Here is a 12,834-nt window from a genome sequence, read left to right on the forward strand (position 1 = left end):
TGGAGGGCTGGAGTTTGAGGAAGCCTGATTTAGATTTATTCATGGTGAAACTGCACCTTTAAAAGAGTTAAACAAAATTGTTTCTTTTTGTGAATGTCATAATACTTGTAATTTTTGCCAGCTAGGCTGGATGTCAAAACTGGAGATCCGTGGACCCTGTTCAGATTCCAGGATTTCCCAACCTTTATGTACGGCAAAGTGCACACACTCAGACATTCACCTTTCTGTAACTTGGTGAAGGAAACTATCTGCTTACTATTACCAGTGATGGATCGGTTGCTTTTTGAGCAAAAACAAAGATGGGCATTTGGTGGAAAGGAGGGGCAATAAGAAATGTACAACGATTTAAAAAAGTCAGGGCAGGAGTTATAAAAAAAGAAGAAGAAGCAGCACAAAGGCCACAGAGGGAAATTAGGTTTGTCTATGCAGGATATAAAGACATGATTTAGTTTTATTGAGAAAGGGGTATCTAAGAGATGCACACTGAGGGTAAGGTTAGGCAACCTTTAGCACTCCAAATGTTGTGGACATCTGTCATAATGCCCTTACAGCCATAATGCTGGCAAAGCATTAAGGGAATTGTTGTCCACAACATCTGGAGTGGCGAACGTTCCCTATCCCTGGTTTAGGACGAGACGGAGGTAGGAAAACACAAGGAGTAAGAAATTCAAGAAGGCAATAGAGGAAAGATAGTTTTGTTCTCTGTGCAGGTGGAATACTGAAGTTGATGACCCATTCAGATTGGTTACCTGATTTCTTGGAAACCCACATGCACATTGACTACAGAGCGCTATCAGCTAAAGTTTGGGTTACATGTTGGTTAATGGTTGGAGTGAACTACAGCACCAGAAGTCAGGAAATGTAGGATTAGGGTTAAATTTAGAGTTAATGGATTAATTTATTCTAACCCTAAATCTTTTCCTAAATGTAATACTAACATTAACCCTAAGCATTACTCTAACCGTGACTCCAAGTGTCAAGAATCTCCAAATTTAAAGTCACTCACTTAATCTAACCATGAGTTTAAACATAACCTTAAAATTCCTTGCTCCCTGTGTTGCAGTGCATGCATTAATGGTGTGTTTTTTTAAATAATTGTTTTGTTCGTTTTATTGTTTTATTACACATACTCCCCAAGAAAAATGGATGCATTTTTTTCTGCATGATTTCTTTGGGGTAATCTGAAAAAATTGGTTGCAAACGCTGCAGAACTGCTAGCTTTTCCCTCTGTCCTATGGACAGACATACAGTATGTACCAGGGGAATGGACCAGCCAAATGCCTTCTGGCAAGCTAGAGAGCTGTAGTAAGATTTATGCAACAGGTTCTGTAAATGCACAGACCTCCTTCCTATTTCATCTGCTGCCAATCAAGAGAGAGAGAGAGAGAGAGAATGTGTATGTGTTTGTGTGTGCATGTGCTCAGATAACTGTGATTGTGAAATAAAAGGTGTGAGTGGAGTATGATGATTTTGGCATGTAGTATGGGTGCAGACGATATTGATTCTGACAAGTAGTGTTCACACTGAACACAAGGATTTAGACAGTAGTACCACAGCAGTATCTCATGTTATCTTTAAGTGGCTATTAATAGATTTTAGTGCCTTGTTCATTTTTCCTCTTATCATTTGCCATCGGTCACTTTGGGCCCTCCCAAGCAAACCGTGTATAACGCCCATTCAACTGCGGTTATCCTGACGTGTTAAGACCAACATGCAATACATGTGCACATATACGCCTGCAAGTTTTGATCTGGACCCCGTCCATACATGTTGTAATTATCTTTCAGCAACCTTGCTATTCATTTAGCACTATCCATCCACGTAGAGCCTCACATTCCGGATGCAACAACCGAGTAGTTCAAATATTTCCCTGTCACCTGGAAACGTGGGGCCAGTGGTAGGAGACCCTCTGTACTTGTTTCTGTGTTCATTTCTGATAAAAGAAAACACTTGAAATTCACTTTTGGTTCCTGACAATTCTCACTTTAGTGAATAACTGTGTCTGAGCAGATAAAAAAAAATAGGGATTCACATGTCAACAAACTGATCTAATTATTTGCTAGGATAAAACTAAAAATATCTCAATATATGTTTAGATGAAGACCTGCAAGTTCTGATCTGGACTCCGTCCATGCATGTTGTAATCACCTTTTGGTAACCTTTCCATTAGTCCTGCAAGCTCCATTCTCCTCCCTGTCCTTAACCACTCCTCCACCCCCTCTCTCTGCTGTTTAATAGTCAGCATTGGCATCTCAGTCTGGTAAATGAGACTCAGAAGATTATCTGCTCCTGGCAACTGTGGCACTTAGACATCCAAGTCCTGGAATCTGTTTATCTGACTGATCTGAGACATCGGTCTGTCCCATTCTATAAGGTGAGTGAGATACCTGGAGTTTCTGTGCACTGGAGAATCATGGGGGTGAGGTTTAAACTGTTTTTTAAAAAAAAAAATAAGAAAAACATAAAGAGTAATTTGGAGTCAAGTAGGATTTAAAAACAAACATGAAAACTTTAAATTAGACAAATAAATATGTTATTTCAGCAACATAGAATATGAATTGAAAGTGACACAATGTACTAAAACAATTATAATCAAGTAATATTTATCACTGTGTGACTTATATAATCTTTGCTTGTTTTGGGCTTATTACTTGTCATGTAATTATTATTATTATTATTTTATTATTTATATAGCGCCAACAAATTCCGTAGTGCTGTACAATGGGTAGACTAGCAGACACGTAATTATAACCAGACAAATGGACGCACATGAACAGAGGGGTTGAGTGCCCTGCTCAATGAGCTTACATGCTAGAGGGAGTGTGGTATAGTGACACAAATGTCATAAGTAGGGGTAATGAAATAGGTTGCTAGAAAAGTATGAAGAAGTGTGTTTTCAAAGATTTTTAGAAGTAGTGGAGACTGGGTAAAAAGACTAATGGAGAAGGGAAGGGAGTTCCACAGAAAAGGTGCAGCCCTGTAGAAGTCTTGGAGGCGAGCATCAGATGTGGGAGTACGGACAGAGGATAGACGTAGGTCTTCGTCAGAGCGCAGGGGCCTCAATGGGACATACTTGTGTATTAGGGAGGATAGGTAGGTTGGAGCAGCATTATGTAGAGACTTGTAAGTAAGCACCATAATCTTAAATTGAGCCCTATATCTAACTGCAAGCCAATGAAGGGACTGACGGGGGGAGAGGCGTGGGAGGTGCGGGTGGACAGGAAAATGAGCCTCGCTGCCGCATTCATTATAGATTGCAGCGGGGAAATGTGGGAACACATAAGACCACTGAGAAGGGGATTGTAGTAGCCAAGGCGAGAAAGAACAATGGCATGGACCAGCATTTTAGCTGCGAGCTATGTGTGGACAGTGTAATACCTTTTAACAAGTATGGAGCAAAACAGATATTCATGCCATTACTGAGTGCTGGGAATGGTTAGTTAGGAGCTCCCGCACTGATCTTGGATAACAACTCCTATAAAACTTACCCAGGTCACGACTGATGAAGATACCAGTCCAGAACGTGTGCTCTGCATTAACTAAATGTGTAAGCTACCCTAAATGAAAAAGAAAATGGAATGCTAACAACAGAACTAAGCATCTAACCACATATGTGTAAGATTTCGTAAAAGGTTAAACAATGATGCGACATCCACACGCATCACAATGTAGGGTGCAAATAAAAAAATATTCTGAATCAAAAGGACAAAAATAAAACGCAACGTTTTGGCCATGAGGCTTTTATTATGTATGATTGCACCCAAGTTGTGATGCCTGTGGACTTTGATTTTTAGCTGGCCTTAGTAGGTTGTGGACCCCCTACTACAGGGCTCTAAAATATTTATTCATTTAGTGTAGCACTCTACTTATAGTGTACATTTACTCAGGGGCGGACTGAGAACCCTCAGGGCCCCCGGGCAAAATAAATCAAGGGCCCCCTTACAGGCCCCACCCATACTCCGCAGCAAGCGCCACCCATGTCCCGCCTCCATGCACCGCCTCCAGCCACACCCTACACAATCTTTAGACACAAGGAACAAAAGTGCAATAATCCCTTCGAGGCCCCAGTAGAGACTACAATTGAGGGCTAATGGGCCATGGAGGGGGGTCTTTCTAGCAGAGGCTATCTCAGTGTCCTTTAGAGAGTGTGTTAGAAAGAATCCCCTCCAGGCCCCATTAGAGACTACAATGGAGTCTAATAGGCTTGGAAGGGGGTCTTTCTAACAGAGGCCATCTCAGTGTCCCTGCTGGAAACAGTCGCCTCCAGGCCCCAGTAGAGACTACAATTGAGGGCTAATGGGCCATGGAGGGGGGGAGCATTCTAGCAGAGGCTATCTCAGTGTCCTTTAGAGAGTGTGTTAGAAAGAATTTCCTCCAGGTCCCATTAGAGACTACAATGGAGTCTAATGGGGCCTGGAGGGGGGTCTCTCCAACACTCTGGTTCCTATTCACAATATAGCAACACAACATAGCTCACTGATACCTAGGCCAAGTTAGCTCCTCTTACCTTAATTACTGTTGCTGGCAGTCTGTGGGCTTGCTGGAAGGCTGTGGGCTTACTGGCTGCGGCTGGCAGGCTGTGGGCTTGCTGGCTACTGCCGGCAGGCTGTGGGCTTGCTGGCTGCGGCTGGCAGGCTGTTGGCTTGCTGGCTGTGGCTTGCTGGCTGCGGTTGGCAGGCTGTGGGCTTGCTGGCTGTAAGCCTAACTGGTGGCTTGTGGGCTGGCTGGCTGGCTGGCCGGCCTGTGGGCTGGCTGGCTTGCTGGCTACTGGGGCACTTGTAGATTATTTAAAGAAATAATCCATGCACAATAACCACTACTGCTCTGTGTAGTCGTTATGGTGCCAGGAGGGCCGGACCCCCCTTTCAGAGTAAGTAGTCAAACCGTTTAAGATCAGTTTGACAACTTACCTGGGGTCTGCTGGGATATGAGGCTGTAGTAGGGTATAGGAGCAGTGGTGCAATGTGTAAGGGGTGCCGTGTGTGTGAGGGGGTGTAGTGTGTGAATGTGTAGGGTGTGTGGGGCAATGTGTGTATGAGGGGGCTGTGTATGTGTGTGGCAATGTTAGTATGGGGGGCTGTGTGTGTATGGGTGGGCAGTGTATGTGTGTGTGAGGCAATGTGTGTAAATGTGTATGGTGTGTGTGGGTGTATGGGGGGCAGTGTGTGAATGTGTATGGTGTGGGGGGGCAGTGTGTTTATGGGGCTAGAGTTCACTCTCACCACTGCGACCACCAGGAATCCCTGGTGGTCACAGTGTTGAGAGTGAACTCTAGCCTGTAGCTCCAGGGCTAGTTTACTCTCGCAAGAGCCGTAATGCGGCAACGATCTGTGCTCGCGCAAGGACCCAGAGGAGCTGCAGGCTGAGCTCCCGGGTCCTCTCTTCCTCCCTCCCCTGCCGGCTGCCCGCACGGTGCCTGCGGACAGGGGAGGGAGCAATTGCCCTCCTCTTACTCCCCCCTCCCCCTCATCTTACCCCCCTCCCCCTCTTCTTACCCCCTCCCTTTCTCTTCTCCCCCCCTCCCTGTCTCTTCTTACCCCCCCTCCCTTTCTCTTCTTACCCCCCCTCTCTCTTCTTACCCCCTCCCTTTCTCTTCTTATCCCCCCTCCCTCTTTCTTCTTACCCCTCCTCCCTCTCTGTTCATTCCCCCCCTCTGTTCATTCCCCCTCTCTCTGTTCATTCCCCCCTCTCTCTGTTAACCCCCCCTCTCTGTTCATTCCCCCCCTCTCTGTTCGTTCATTCCCCCCTCTCTGTTCATTCCCCCCCCTCTGTTCATTCTGATCCCCAACCCCCCTCCCTCTGTTCATTCTGATCCCCACCCCCCCTCCCTCTGTTCATTCCCCCCCTCCCTCTGTTCATTCTGATCCCCAACCCCCCCTCCCTCTGTTCATTCCCCCCTCTCTCTTTGTTCATCCCCCCCCTCTCTGTTCATTTCCTCCCCCCCCTCTGTTCATTCCCCCCTCTCTCTTTGTTCACCCCCCCCCCCCTCTGTTCATTTCCTCCTCCCCGTCCCCCCGTCCCCCCGTTCTTACCCACCCCCTCCCCTGTAGCGTGGCCGAGCTGCTGTGCGGTCCGCGGTGCCCGGCCGGAGTGATAGGAAGGTGCACACTGAGTGTGCACCTTCCTGTCAGTCCGGCCGGGTACAGGAAACAGAAACTTCTGTTCCGCGCGGAACAGAAGTTTCTGTTTCCTGTACCCGACCGGACTGACAGGAAGGTGCACACTGAGCACCTTCCTATCACTCCGGCCGGGCACCGCGGACCACGCAGAAGCTACAGGGGAGGGGAGGTGAGAAGCTGCAGCCGCCTGAGGCTCTTAAGAGAGCGCTCAGGCGGCTGCAGCATTTAAAGGGGCGGCCGGGCCCCCTGATGGCGGGCCCCCCTCCCGGCCGGGCCCTCGGACCATGTCCGAAGTGCCCGACCGGTCAGTCCGCCCCTGCATTTACTAACTGTCAATGGTGTTACCATATAGATTTGATTCTTCCTGACATGCAAGGCACCAAAGAAAATCCATCTTAAAAAATTACTAAAACTTATACGCATGAAAATAGATTGTGTGTGGTTGAGAAATTCTATTACACTCTACAATTGTATAAGCACTTTCATAAAGTGTTGCACATTTTTTTTTGTCTGACTTGCAATTTGTCTAATATGCAAAGGGATATGATAAGCCTCAGAAAACTATACAATGGTGCCATATCTCCCCTGTTGCCATCCCAGGGTAAACTGTCAAACCGTTTACAAACAGTTCAATAGATACCTGGATATTATTACCTATTCATTCTTGGTTGTTATGGTATGCGTAACTGTGTCGTAGTTGAATTTGATATTTCAGTATTAACATAATAAAAAGTAACAGCTCTAGACATTATTCTCTAGCTGACTCTCTAAGCCAAAGCCAAGTCTGTGTAGACCATAATGACTGGAGGAGTCAACACACTCGTCTAACAGTTTTCCTGTGACATTGCTAGACTCCTGGCACCATAACATCCAGTAGTGGTTATAGTGTGGGAATCACACTAAAAACATGATTTTATTTATTTTTAATTAAACGTTTATTCAGGTTTTGTGATAAATGACAAAGGCAAAATGGGTGAACGTCAAGTCAAATAACAAACAAGATCTACTGGTCGTTTTGCTATTATTATATATGTGATGTTAAATAAATTCAAACCCAAATTAGACTTCCACAAGCTCCTGCGCTCCACATGTTGCATAGTCAATTACTATTATGCCATCCAAATCACTACACGGGATAGTTGCTAACACCTGTATGCTGATGACGCTCAGATCTATCTATCCTCCCCTGATCTCTCCCCCAGTGTCCTAGAATTCATCAACGGTTGCCTCTCTTCCATCTCTGACTGGAAGTCCTCACAATTTCTGAAACTCAATTTCTCTAAAACAGAGATTCTTATATTTTTCCTCCTCATAGTAATCCTCCTCTGTCACTATCCCTGCAAATTGAGGGTATGCGTATTGGCCTGTCCTTCCAAGCTCGCTGTCTTGGTGTTTTCTTTGATTCTGACCTCACCATTACACCTCATATCCAGTCTGTTGCTAAATCCTGCCATTCCTTACTCAAAATTTGACTTAAAAACTTGTTCATGCCCTTGTAATTTTTAACATTGATTACGGTATTTCGGACTTAATTGGTCTCTCCAGAAACTGTATTGCCTTGCTACAGTCTGTAATTAATTAATGCTGCTGCTAGGCTGATGTTTCTCTCCTGTGGCTACTCACACACCTTTCCCCTCTGTCAAACCTTTCATTGGCTACCACCAGTTACACCCCTTCCTGGTCTCGCTCTGTAGATTACCTTCTTCTGTCTTCGGCTCTTACCCTTACTGCTAACTAAGACTTCTCCCAGATGGCTCCTCTCCTCTGTAGCAGTAGAACAGCCTGCTTACCCGTACCAGGCTCTCTCATAGTCTTCAGTCATTTAAGAAGTCCCTCAAAACACACCTCTTCAGAATAGCCTATAGCCTCCCATAGTAACTTGTACTTCAATAACCTCTCTTGCTCTCTCTCTCTGCTACTACCACCCTATCGATTGGTTGCTACCCCCACACTGCCATTTATGTTGTGTTTTTATACCTCACTCTTTTGAGCAGGGTCTTTATCAACCTATTGCCCCATGTATTGTTTAATTTGTTATAATTTTAAATTATAAAATTGTAAAGAGCTGCGAAACATGTTGCTGCTATATAAATGCTGATGATAGTAATACTAATAATAACTGCATATGTTTCAAGGAGTATTTTGTGCAACTGTTCAAGGAATATTAAAGTCTTTATTACATTTCTTGTGAATGCCTTCTACTGCCTGTAATCATAGAACTCTAGGCTTTTCTTTTTCCAGTTTCTAGGTCTCTGGTCCTACTCCAAAAGCAATAGGTTTGTATAGTAGATAAATGTCACCATAAGTGAATGTGCAAACTGTTGACCTGAGTGTAGTTTGCTTTGAGTGTATGGTATATAGGAGTATGTTAGCTCCCTGCTGATGGGAGATGTATTACTGGTCTGGTTTGACTCTGATAGGAGTGACTTGCTATGGGGAATGTACAGCTGTGTTTCTCATTAAATGTCACTGAAGTTGCCTGATGTTCTTCTTTATCTATATGGACCATTAAACACCCTATCTGTAAAAAAAAAAAAAAAAAAAAAAAAAAGCATGTGTGATTTTATTTGAATATTTCCAATGGGGGTAATATGTCATACTGTAGTAAACAGAGGAAGTGTCAATCTCTACATAAAGGGTGTACTTACTAGTTTAATCCACTAATACATACATTAAGAGGTGTCCTCATATGTGATGGCTTCTTAAAATATGATAACATCAGCTTGTGTGATAACTTAGGCTTGTGTGAGTATGGGCTTTGAGAAGCAATAGAATATCAGATTGTAAATACACGCACTACAGCTATTTCACAATTTCCCTCATTGCACAGTCCAAAGTGCTCTGCTCTAACAGAAAGGCTCCAGGTCTATAGCAGTAAGTGCATACAATGTTTATTATGTGTTGGCTGTAACTTCCCTGCACATACTGAAGGTTAGTGAGCACTTGGCAATGTGAGGGCTTAGTGAGTTCTAGTATGAGTGTGGCTTAGTGATGAATACTGTTTTGGTATTAAATTGCTTGTGATTGAGGGCTCATGAATACATGTAATAATAATGTTATTCAGTAAGAGTGAGGTTATGCAGAAATGAATTGTAGTTTGAGTGGAGATTTATGTGAGTGAGGCTCAATAACAATTAGATTCAGTAGGACTGAGGTTACATTCAAGTTAGTTAACGTGAGTGTGGATTACAAATGGGAAGAGTCATTAGGATGTTACATCTGAAAAAAACCTTGGCTACACTGAGATTCAGTAGGTGTGAGGTTGCATGTGAGTGAAGATTTGTTACAGTGGCAGTATTTTGGAATGAGGTTAAAAATGAGTACAACTGTTACAGTAACAGTCAGTAGGAGTGCAGTTATATGTGAGTGAATCCTTGTTACAGTGGAGTTCAGTAATAGTGAGGTTGCATGTGAGTGAATCTTTGATACAGTGACATTTATTAGGAGTAAGATTATGGGAGTAATTTTAGTGACATTTAGTAGCAGTGAGGTTTCATGTGAGTGAAACTTTGTTGCAATAATAAGAGGGAAAAGTGTGAGGGTTGAGGTTATATGTGAGTGAATTGTTGTTATAGTGACATTCAGTAAGTTTGAAATCATATGTGAGTAAATTGTTGTTATAGTGACATTCAGTAGGGTCGAGGTTATATGTGAGTGAATTGTTGTTATAGTGACATTCAGTAGGTTTGAGATTATATGTGAGTAAATTGTTGTTATAGTGACATTCAGTAGGGTTGAGATTATATGTGAGTAAATTGTTGTTATAGTGACATTCAGTAGGGTTGAGGTTATATGTGAGTGAATTGATGTTATAGTGACATTCAGTAGGAGTGAGGTTTTATGTAAAATTATTGATATATTAGCATGCAGTAAGAGTGAGGTTATATGTAAAATTGTTGATATATTAGCATGCAGTAAGAGTGAGGTTATATGTGACTTGATTTGGTTCCTGGCATTAACTAGGAATTAAGTTATATGTGAGAGGACTTACTTGTTACTAGTAAGTTTCAGGTACAGTGAGATATAGTTACGCTGAGGGAGTGAGGTTACACAATAATTAGATTTAGTGGCAGTGAGCTTGAAAGTATAGCAAACGTGTTCTACGTAGATTGTTTGTTGCCCAATACAGTCCCACAGATCACTTTTCTGCATGCATGAAAACATATAGGATTAAGGAAGATTAATTGTACTTGGAAATGGAACAATCTGAAATACAAAAAACAATTAGTTTTGACAACTATTAATTGCAATACCTCTAGTTTCCATTCTTGATTCCAGGGCCGATACTAGGGTCACAGACCCCAGGGTGCAGAATATTTTCTCATTGACCCCATCCCCTTTACAAATGTCCGGATAAGTCCCACTCCACCTCTCCATTAGAGGCTGTAGTGATGGATTGTGTTATGCTTGTGCTCTGGGGTTGATAGTGTCTAGAATAGCCCTGGGCTGCACATAAGTGCAGCTGAATCCGTGGAAAGAAGGGCTCTACTGGACGGTGATTGCAAAAATAAAGAATTAAAGAAAAAAAATGGTCTGGGAGACAAAGAGATACACAAAAATGACTGGAGGAGAAAGAGATACACAGAGGTGCTGGGAAGGAGAAAGTGATACATAAATGGGCTTAGGGGGACAAAGAAACACAGAGGAACTGGGGAAGGGGCAAAAGAAACAGACATAGGCTGGAAGGGGCAACAAAGAGACAGAGCGGTAGTTATTTTAAAAACATTGATTTCAAACATGATTCTGGAGTGCAATAAACTGCTGTAATACATCTCATTAACTGTAAGAAAACCTGAAAAAATGCTTAGCAAAGTAATTTTTACGATATGGTTTATTTAGAAAATAGTTTAATCACTAATTACAATACCTTTACTTGGAAAGTGAGGCTCTAAAAACCTGACTGCGGCCCGAAGAAGTTAAATTTTTACAATTTTGGCCCCCACCAACTGCCGAGTTGTGCAGATCTGTCACAACCAAATAACAATAAACAGAAGTTACAAAAAAATCTCACACTTCTGATTTTGCAAATAACAATTTCCCATGCATAGAAACAATTATTATTTAGACTTAATAACAGCGCTCGGATCAAGAAATAATCTAGCAGGTGAAAATTATTACTGAACTAGAATATAAACTTCATATAAAAATTAGACATGTGCAATTCGTTTCAGTCCGAATATGTATTCGGACGAATTTCGGACAATTTGGACATTCAGGTACCTCCGAAGTTCTGAAGTGTCGAAGTTCCGAAGTGCTGAAGTGCCGAAGTTTCGAAGTTGCCGAAGTTCCGAAGTGTCGAAGTTCCGAAGTCCCGAAGCTCCGAAGTCCTGAAGTGCCGAAGTTCCGAAGTTGCTGAAGTTCCGAAGTGTCAAAGTGCCGAAGTTCCGAAGCACAGTATTGCCTAAGTACTAATAAACTTACCCAGTGAAAGAAGAAGAATGTTACATTGTAAATAATTGTAAAAAAAAAAGTATACAAACATAGCCAGGATTCAGCTGTAAGCATTTGCAACACTTACAACAATCAAGTAACACACATTCATATAAAATGTAAGTTACTTGGCCAGTCAATGTAATGACAGGAATGAATAAGTAGATAACTCCTTAATTCCCATGGTATTAGGGAGCTATCTACTAAAAGGCTGAAAGACCTAAATTGGTCTTTCAGCCAAATTTACTAATGCTAAGTAAAGATTACTTAGTATTAGTAAATTATGCCCCTACTCGCTATACCGCGAGAAGGGGCATGTCTATTAAACAGTAAGCAGCTTGTGGCTGTCACTGTAAAAAAAATAAAAATAATAAGTTCCCCCCTCCCGAGCCCCTGGCCCCCACCTCTGAGCGGTGGGTGGGGGCCCTAATGTAAAATAATGGGGGGGGCACCTATTGTCCTCCCCCCTGGCCCCCACCCCTGAGCGGTGGGTGGGGGCCCTAAATTATAATAAGGGGGGACCTAATGTCCTCCCCCCTTGCCCCCACCTCTGAGCGGTGGGTGGGGGCCCTAAATTATAATAAGGGGGGGACCTAATGTCTTCCCCCCTGGCCCCCACCCCTGAGCGGTGGGTGGGGGCCCTACAGTAACATAAGGGGGGGACCTAAGGTCCTCCCCCTTGGCCCCCACCCATGAGCGGCGGGTGGGGGCCCTAAATTGAAATAAGAGGGGGGGGACCTAGTGACCTCCCCCCTTGCTCCCACCCCTGAGCGGCGGGTGGGGGCCCTAAATTGAAATAAGAGGGGGGGGACCTAGTGTCCTCGCCCCTGACCCCCACCCCTCAGCGGCGGGTGGGGGCCCTAAATACTAATAAGGGGGGGGGACCCAAGGTCCTCCTCCCTGGCCCCCACCCCTGAACGGCGGGTGGGGGACCTAAAAAAAATCCCCCCCAGGTGACTAGGGGTCCCCCAATCTATCCAAATCCCTCTGCAGCAAAGCAATATCCTGCTCACATTTTATTACTTTACAGAGTTTTGTGTCATCTGCAAACACTGAAAGATGGCTTTCAATGCCTATTTCAAGATCATTTCTAAATCTGTTAAACAGAAGCAGTTCCAAAACAGAACCCTGAGGAACATCACTTACCACTTTTGTCCAGCCTGAAAATCTACCATTAATGACAACTCTTTGTACTCTATCCATAAGCCAATGTTCTACCCAAGAACAAGAATATTCATCTAGACCGATTTCTTTTAGTTTGAAGACTAACCTATTGTGAGGAACC

At 43.6% G+C, this 12,834-nt stretch overlaps 1 protein-coding gene across 4 annotated transcripts in view; it reads left to right on the top strand.

Annotated features, from left to right (window-relative positions):
* LOC134602632 (sodium- and chloride-dependent betaine transporter-like) overlaps positions 1-12,834 on the top strand; it is a 128,417-nt gene that overhangs the window by 14,735 nt on the left and 100,848 nt on the right. The window contains exon 1 of one of the 4 annotated variants that reach the window (XM_063447706.1): positions 2,277-2,374. The exons of 1 other annotated variant lie outside the window; for it this stretch is intronic. The gene's annotated coding sequence lies outside the window, so the exon portion shown is untranslated. Of the gene's footprint in view, positions 1-2,276; positions 2,375-8,960; positions 9,051-12,834 lie in introns of those variants that run through there. 2 more of the 4 variants (XM_063447708.1, XM_063447710.1) reach the window with 2 other exon arrangements.

The sequence above is a fragment of the Pelobates fuscus genome, chromosome 3, assembly GCF_036172605.1.
Source record: "Pelobates fuscus isolate aPelFus1 chromosome 3, aPelFus1.pri, whole genome shotgun sequence".
NCBI lineage: Eukaryota > Metazoa > Chordata > Amphibia > Anura > Pelobatidae > Pelobates > Pelobates fuscus.